This window comes from Phoenix dactylifera, chromosome 6 (genome assembly GCF_051530095.1).
Source record: "Phoenix dactylifera cultivar Ajwa chromosome 6, Ajwa_hap1_PhDact_Kaust_v1.1, whole genome shotgun sequence".
Classification (NCBI taxonomy): Eukaryota; Viridiplantae; Streptophyta; class Magnoliopsida; order Arecales; family Arecaceae; genus Phoenix; species Phoenix dactylifera.
The window spans coordinates 25379325-25387823 of NC_143195.1; the positions used below are offsets into that span (position 1 = coordinate 25379325).

At 37.1% G+C, this 8499-nt stretch overlaps 1 long non-coding RNA gene across 1 annotated transcript; it reads left to right on the plus strand.

The window, feature by feature from the left end:
- The first annotated feature begins 4803 nt into the window (after positions 1–4803).
- LOC148703180 (uncharacterized) lies at positions 4804–8499 on the plus strand. Its single transcript, XR_015987921.2, has 2 exons — positions 4804–5699; positions 6470–8499. It is a non-coding gene; the product is annotated as an uncharacterized LOC148703180 (long non-coding RNA).

Here is an 8499-nt window from a genome sequence, read left to right on the forward strand (position 1 = left end):
ATTTAAAAAAAATTGAGATCGAAACAGAGGAGGATGCGTTCCTCCTTTGTTCGATCCCCAAGCATGGGATAAGGCTGCCCCCAACCATGGCTGGTGGGGATTCATTGGGCTGGTGTGAACGAGCAGCGATCGTTGAGGGCCGGTGCAACCGATGAACAACCAGCCGGATTCGCCGATAAGCCAAGCTTATCTTCTTTTGGTAAATCCTCTATAAAAACCCCATTTCTCTCCACTTGATCCACCATGAACCTCCCTCCTTCCTCCTTCGATGGCTGGCGTGCCACCTCGGCCGAGCACCACTGCCTGAAGTCTCCTTCTCTCTCTATTTTTTTTTTGTTGCCCTGTTTCAATATTTTGAGACTTATATCACTAGAATTCTCTGGAATCCACCACCATAATCAAGAGCTGCCACGCCACCATTACAGCTCGTCGGAGAGCTTCTTTCCCACCTCTTGATTCTTCCTTGGCCGAGAAGTTGCCATCGAGGTAAATAGGAGCGTTGCCCCTCCTCTTTCTCTATTTTGGCCAAGCACAACCATTCCCGCTCGGCCGTCGCCACCATATTCGGCTGTGGTTGTGGTCCTCGGCCGTCGTCGTCGAGGCTACCGCCGCTAGCTCCACTATGCTTGGCCATCGAATCCCCGACACCCATCCTTCTTCGGTCTCCTTTCTTCTTCCTTCTCTTCGTTTCAGCATCATATTCTTTTGAAATTCTCCCTGTTTATCCCTATTTTTCTTCATTTATTATTATATATATAAATAAATAAACATCCTCTGACGTGATCTTATCTCTTAAGATCAAGCCTATAATTCGACTAGATCTAAACGTTTCCCTTAATGGTTAACCCGAACCATTCGGACCGAGCTCGTGTTAGGATTAGACCAAGACTTAGACTGAGATTCTCTCTTCTCCCTCTTTCTCTCTCTATGTAGACCTAGAGATCTTAGCTCAAAGCCCTGACTCCCTTTGCTTTAGTCCAAGTTGACCCTGGGTGGAGGCTTTGAACCACCTCGGCACCCGGGTGGTAGACTGGCACATTACTTCAGCCCCAGCTAGATCTTTTTGAAATTTGGCCACTATTGATCTTCACCTGACCAATTGAATTCTCCTTCCTCGGACTGACTTGGGTAGTCGGGCATTGCCACTTGACTGACTTGATTTGGGCGCATGAGACCATTTTCCAATAATATGTTAATTTTTGACTTTGCTTGGTTTTTAAGATGGCAATAAAATTAATGATATTTGAATAATATTAAAATAGGTGAACCTGACCCGCCTACCAGAAGTAGAATTTTGAAGCGAGAAGAGGTAAGTAACCTAATGCTTTAAAGTATGTTTTTTGAATTTTTGGTTAAATAATAATTAGTTGATTAATTTTAATTTTGATATATGCTTTATATTTAGCTGAACAGGTCAGACATGTTAATGTTATAATAGTAATTATTTTAAATATGTTATGTGCTATGATATAAAATTTGGAAAATATGTCTGGACAAATTATAAAAAAATTATTTTATAAGTATGTATTCTTAGCATAGCTATGATCTAGCCCTGTCAATGGAGATTATTTATAAGCCTTGTCGACTTTTAATCTAAGAAACTAGTTTCGACATCACACCACTGGTGATTGGAATAGTGGTATTTGGACACTGTATCATTGGTGGTTATGAATAATGGTGTTTGGCACTTTATACATTTTGACCCATGCCACTGGGTTATGTGGCCATAGCTTGATGTTGAGTTTCTAGTATTACTTTATGAAAATAATGGTATACTTCAAAAAAAATAAATATATGTACTATTCGAGAATTGATTTATTTTTTAGTCAATATCTTGCTCTTTAACTAATTATTTAGCATACTTATGCCCCACTTTGGCGTGTTATGTTACTTACTGAGCTAGTGAGCTCATTAATATACTTTTTCTATTTTTTAGATTTAGATGCATGATTGCTCGAGACTTGTGGAGTGCGCTAGATCGTCTGAAGATACTTTCAGTTATTGAAGTTCTAGTCCGATTATTTAGACTAGTTAGAATATTTTATTTGATTAAAGTAAATAGTTAGCATATGTTGACTTATGTCATTTTGGAACTATTGTAAAAATTATTTAAATAAGTTCTTGATTAAATAATTTTCAAGAATTATTATTGATTTGATATGATCTGTAGCCTTGTATACTTGTATGGTCTGCCATTTAGGTATGCGGCATCTGTTACGCTTTGGGTCCGGGGTGACAGATTTAGTGGTATTAGAGCTTGGTTTAAGATTACTTAGGATGGTGATCGAATTAGTCATATCAGAGCTTAGCTTTTATGATCTTTAGGGTTTGTCGGAAAGTTTGAGAGATCGGTAGAAATTAGGTGTAATACCCGGAAACAAAAAAAAAAAAAAAAAAGGAAAGAGGCGGATGGGCCGGCCCGAAAAAGACCGGGCCCATCCCCCTTATCACGATCGTGCCTAGGGCACGATCGTGGAAGAAGAGGGTAAAGGGAGGGGGGACGGCGGCGGCGGCTTGGAGAGGCGACTCGCCGGAGAGAGAGCTCGCCACGGATTTCTTCCTCCGATTCCTCGCCGGAAAGGCCGCCGGAGCACTCATCGGACTGAGGTAAGCATGGATCTTTCCCTTGCGTATCATTTGCTTGGTTTTTGGGTCGTGTGGATGGGATTTTGGCCGGCGGATCGCCGGAAAAAGGGTCCGAAACAGGGTACCCCTGTTTCGGCCCCTTCTTTCCGATTTTTGGCCGCCGCCGGCCGCCGGGTTGGCCGGGATCCATGGCGGCGGGGTTGGTCGGGTGTGTGAGGGTCAGAGAGGGTTTTCTAGGCTGTGTATGTGATGAGAGAGGGTTTGTTGGCTTTTGTTATTGATAAATTTGTGTTATCTTATCTGAATTTTGTTTGAGATGCTTATTAAAATCAGATTGCTAGCTAACTGTGCTCGTGGCCAAAGTGCGAATAAACTATTTTGAAGTTTTCTCGGTAGAGCAATTTGTATTTTAGGTTATGATTAAATTGGATTTTGACTAAAATTAAGTGAATATTATTGTGATGTTACTTCTAGAATATTATCGTGCATTGTAATTATTTGTTTATTAGTATATAAGTGATTTGGAAGTTCAACTTGATATAGGGTACTGTGATTATTTCTAGCTTCAAGTTAATTATTTTGATGGCAAATTAAGGTTCATTCATAAAAAATTGTTAAGGTTTGGGCTAGAAAATAGTTTATAATATTCATTGAAATATTCTTCGAGGTTGAAATCTGTGTATCGAAGAAAAATATATTTAGGGATGGGATTCAAGAGTTTTTTCCTATGTTTTACCTAGAAGTGAAATTTTAGATCTTTTAGTTTGCAACATAGATTAATTTATAAATCCGAAGAAAGTGTGGTGGTTTTAATTATTTTTTAAGCTGGTCAGCAATATTAACTCTATGATTTGGAAACATTTTTGATAGTTTTTCTTGTTAAGAAGAATTTCGTTGTCAAAGAAAAGGATAGTATTCTTGACTGATATGGATATGATTATGTTATTTTCGTTAGTAGTTTTTCCTAGCTACTGCAAATATATATATATATATATATATATATATATATATATATATATATATATATATATATATATATATATATATATATATATATATATATATATATATATATATATATATATATATATATAGTATGTCAAGTCTAAGATTAATGGAATGTTGGTTCGTACATTAGTTGATCTTAGATCTCAAATGTTTTAGTATAGCTCTCTTTTCTTTTAGATTTGTAGCTCATGCTTTTGAAAGAATTCAAGATTAGTTATCAATCTTGCAAAATATTTTACGCTCAAATATTCTACTATAGATAAAATGCAGTACTTTATGATCTTGTAATAGATTAATTAAATAAACATTAGTTGATGTTTTGACAAAAAAAGGACTATTACTAAAAGGATGAAATAGTTAATAAATTTATGATGTTTTGAGTAGATCCTCTAAGTTAATGTAGACTGGTCTCTTTATTTCAGATAATTTAGTAGATTTACAAGATCATGTACATTTACAATATTGCAAAAAGAAAAAAAAATTTCTTATTGGTGGAATTGATCTCAATGTGAAATTATAGAGCTAATGTCTTGGTAGAATTTCTATTAAATCTTTGAACTAGATTATTAGATTATCTCGAGGGATAATCATGATCTAATGTACTTAAAAAGTAAGGATAAAATCTTTGCTTGGAATTTATTAAAAAACATGATCTAGGATCATTAAAAAATTTAGAAGAATATCGATCAAAGTTACGCAACGAAAGTATAGTGGACCGAGTCATTTTAAATTGGTCAAAAACATTGACTTTATTTTGGAATATGTTATGATAAAAGACTAGATTTTTCAATAAAGAAGGCATTTGTTAATAAGGAAAGGTGAATATTGTTGATTCTTAGGTTAATCATGATATGACTATATTATTCTCTCTGATGGATTCTTCTACTGCTATACTAAGGAAATTTTTTTGAGTATTTTATGTAAGTTGATTATTGATTAAAAAACGATCTAAATGTTATTAAGTATTCGAATAAATCATGTGTTATTTATTCTCTCCTTATGATTTATAAATTTAAGTTAAATTTTAAGCCTTGTGACATATTGAATCATGGTATCAATACTTTGCTTTCTTAGACTTACTCTTTGTGATTTGATGCCAATCATTTTTTTTCAGATAAACTGATGTTGTCTAAAGGCCATCATTACATGTTCATTTCGTGATCACCTTCCTAGCCATATAATGATTTGACTCTAATTAAGGTTTGTCATTATCTATTGAATGCATTTTATTTCAAGTTCTATCCCAAATACAATTAATTTTAATTGATCTTGTTCTGAATTAATCCCTATTCGATCTGGAGGGAACTTACATTCACATCAAGATGATGATTTCAATCTTAGATTTTAATTAGTCACTTATCTAGTGCTAATCTTGCTAGTTTATATTATTTTTTTAATAATTGATCCAAATTTATCTCTTATACTAATTTTGAATAAGAAGAACGAGATCTTGGATTTATATTATTTAATGGGCTGAGCATCTCTAAATTTGGAAGGCTTAGATTTCTAAACTTTCGAAGACGATTTTTTTTAAGAAGGGAAGAATGTGAGACTCGGCCCAATTGGGCCCATCCCAGATTGAAGTCGGCAATACCTACCAACTTCAATCAGAAAAATTTATAAAAATTTGGAATCGAAATAGATCAGGATGCATTCCTCCTCTTCTCGATCCACAAGCATGGGATAAGGCGGCTCCCAGCCTTGGTTGGTGGGATTCATTAGGCCGGTGCGAATGACCGGTTGCCGGTGAGAATGGTCGGCGGCCATTGAGGACCGATGAACAACCAGTCGGATCTGCCGATAAGCAGAGCTTCTCTTCTCCTAAAATCCTCTATAAAAATTCCATTTTCTCTGCACTCAATGTGGCATGAAGCTCTCTTCCTCCTTGTTCTTCTCCGGTGCCGGCGTGCCACCCCGGCCGAGCACCATCGCCTAAAGTCTCCTCTCTCTATTTTTTTCATTATCCTATTTTTTTGTTTCGAGACTTGTATCACCGGAATCCGCAAGAATCTACCACCGCAGTCGAGAGCCGTTGTCATTACAGCTTGCTAGAGTGCTTCTTTCCCCCCTCTTGCTTCTTTCTTGGTCGAGAAGCTGCCATCAAGGTAAGTGGGGGTACTGCCCTCCTCTTTCTCTATTTTGGCCAAGCACGACCGTTTCCACTGGCCGTCGCCACCATCTTCGGCCGTGGTTGTGGTCCTCGGTCATCGTTGTCAAGGTCGCCGCCTGCTGCCGGCTCCACCATGCTTGGTCGCCGGATCCTCAACACCCATCCTTCCTCGGTCTCCTTTCCTCTCTTCCTTCTCCTCTTTGTTTCATCATCTTCTTCTTCTAAAATTCTCCCTATTTTCCCTCATTTATTAATATGTATATATATAAATAAACATCCCTTGATGTGATCTTATCTCTTTAGATCAAGCCCATAATCCGACTAGATCTAGATATTTCCCCTAATGGTTGACACGGACCACTCGGACTAGCCCATGATTAGAATTAGACCAAGACTTAGACTGAGATTCTCTCTCTTCTTTTTTCTCTCTCTAAGCAGACCCAGGGATCTTGGTTTAGAGCCTTGACTCCCTTTGCTAAAATCCAAGTTGACCTAGGTGGAGGCTCTAAACTGCCCCGATACTCTGGCAGTAGATCAGCCCATTACTTCGCCCCAGCTAGATGTTTTTGAAATTTAGCCACTATTGATCTTCATTTGACCAGTTGAATTCTTCTTGCTCTGACTGACCTGAGAGGTCGGGCACTATCACCTGACCGACCAGATTTGGGGGCATGAGGCCATTTTTCAATAGTGTTTTAATTTTTGACTTTGCTTAGCTTTTAAGATGGCGATAAAATTAATGATATTTTAATGATATTAAAATAGGTGAACCTGGCTCGCCTATCCGAAGTAGGATTTTGAAGCGCGAAGAGGTAAGTAACCTAATGTTTCAAAATGTATTTTTCGAATTTTTGGTTAAATAATAATTAGTTGATTAAATTTGATTATGATATATATTTTATACTTAGTTTTAAATGGGTCGGGCATGTTAACATTATGATAGTAATTATTTTAAATATGTTATGGGCTATAGGTTAGAAAATTTAGAAAATGTGATTAGGCAAATTATGAAAAAAAATATTATATGTATGTATTCTTAGCACGGCTATGATCGAGCCTCGCCAATGGGGATTATTCATTGGCCTTGTCCGCTTATAATCTGAGAAACTAGTTTCGACACCGCACCACTGATGATTAAAATAGTAGTATTTGGACACCGTACCATCGATGATTAAGAATGGTGGTGTTTGGCACTTTGTGCATTCGGACCCATGCTACTAGGTTATGTGGCCATAGTCTGATGTTGGTTTTCTAGTATGAGTTTATGAAAATAATAGTATACTTTGAAAAAGAGATATTTGTACTATTCGAGAATTGATTTATTTTTCAATCAATATCTTGCTCTTTATTTTACTATTTGGCATGCTTAGACTACACTTTAGGGTGTTATGTTGCTTAGTGAGCTAGTGGAGCTCATTATACTTTCTTTATTTTCAGATCCAGATGTATAATTGCTCGGAACTTGAAGAGTGCGCTAGATCTTCTGAAGATACCTTAGGTTATTGAAGTTTTAGTCCGATTATTTAGACTAGTTAGAATATTTTATTTAATTTAAGTAAATAGTTAGCATAAAGTCACTTATGTATTTTGAAACTATTGTAAAAAATATTTAAATAAGTTCTTGATTAAATAATTTTTCAAGAATTAATATTGCTTTGATATGATATGTAACCTTGCATAGTTGTGTGGTCTACCATGCGGGTATGCGGCGTTTGTTACACTCTGGGTATGGGGTGTGACATATATACAAGCCCACCACCTTTTCATCGGACCTTTCATCCCTATCTTTGAATTTTTAGATGCTAACCCTGTATCTCCTCGGGTGTTGATGTTAATTTCTATTTTACTTTTTTATTTGGCAAGACAGAAATGTTGCATTATGAAACAGAATCCCTCCCATCCTGGTCAACAATTTTTGATCTCTCTCCGGCACATCACTTATCCCGACTGATTGTTCCCAAAACTTTTCCCTAAAGCTAGTCTCTCCCAAAGGCCAAACAGGTTGTGGAACTATTCCCAGGGACAAAGGGGTTTCGTCTCTCCCAACGCATCCCCGGGGTCATTGGGATGGATGGCTGGCATTGCAGCCTCTAAGTACATGCATGCCGGATCAGTGGAAGACGTCTCATTCCGAAGGTTAAGAACGCTAATCAACCTTCCCAGTTTTTCCCAATTAGTCTCAGCAACACTAGCCATAAAATTGTTGTAAAGATATTATCAATTCAGCTTCGAAGAATTCTAGATAAATTGATTTCTAAAGAACAAGCAGCATTCTTGAAAGGCTGTGGTATCACTGATAACATCATCCTTGCTTAGAATTTATTTGTTCGCTCGACAAGCTCCAGCTGCAAACCTTTTGATGGCTGCCAAACTTGATATGGAGCTACCTCCGAGCTGTAATGCTTCATTTTAAGCTTCTTGAACTTTTTGTGGGATTGACTGAAGCTTCTATCGGAAGACCAAGGTATGCAGTGCTTGTAAACAGCCTCTTTTTGTAATTTTTTTCCCTTCAAATTTGGGGTTTCGACAAGGATGTCCGTTGTCGCTGTACCTATTCATCTTGTATGCTGAAATGCTTACAAGAGCTCTTCATGTGGAGGCTATTCAAGGAGAAATCTATGGGTACAGACCAAGGAGAAAGGGCCAGGTAATCAGTTATCTGCTATTCGCTGATGATTGTATCTTTATGTCTAGGGCCAAGTTAAAAGAATGCAAAGCTTCTATGCAGGTGATCTCTAATTACTGTTCGCAATTAGGACATGTGGTTAACATAACAAATTCAATTGTTCTATTCA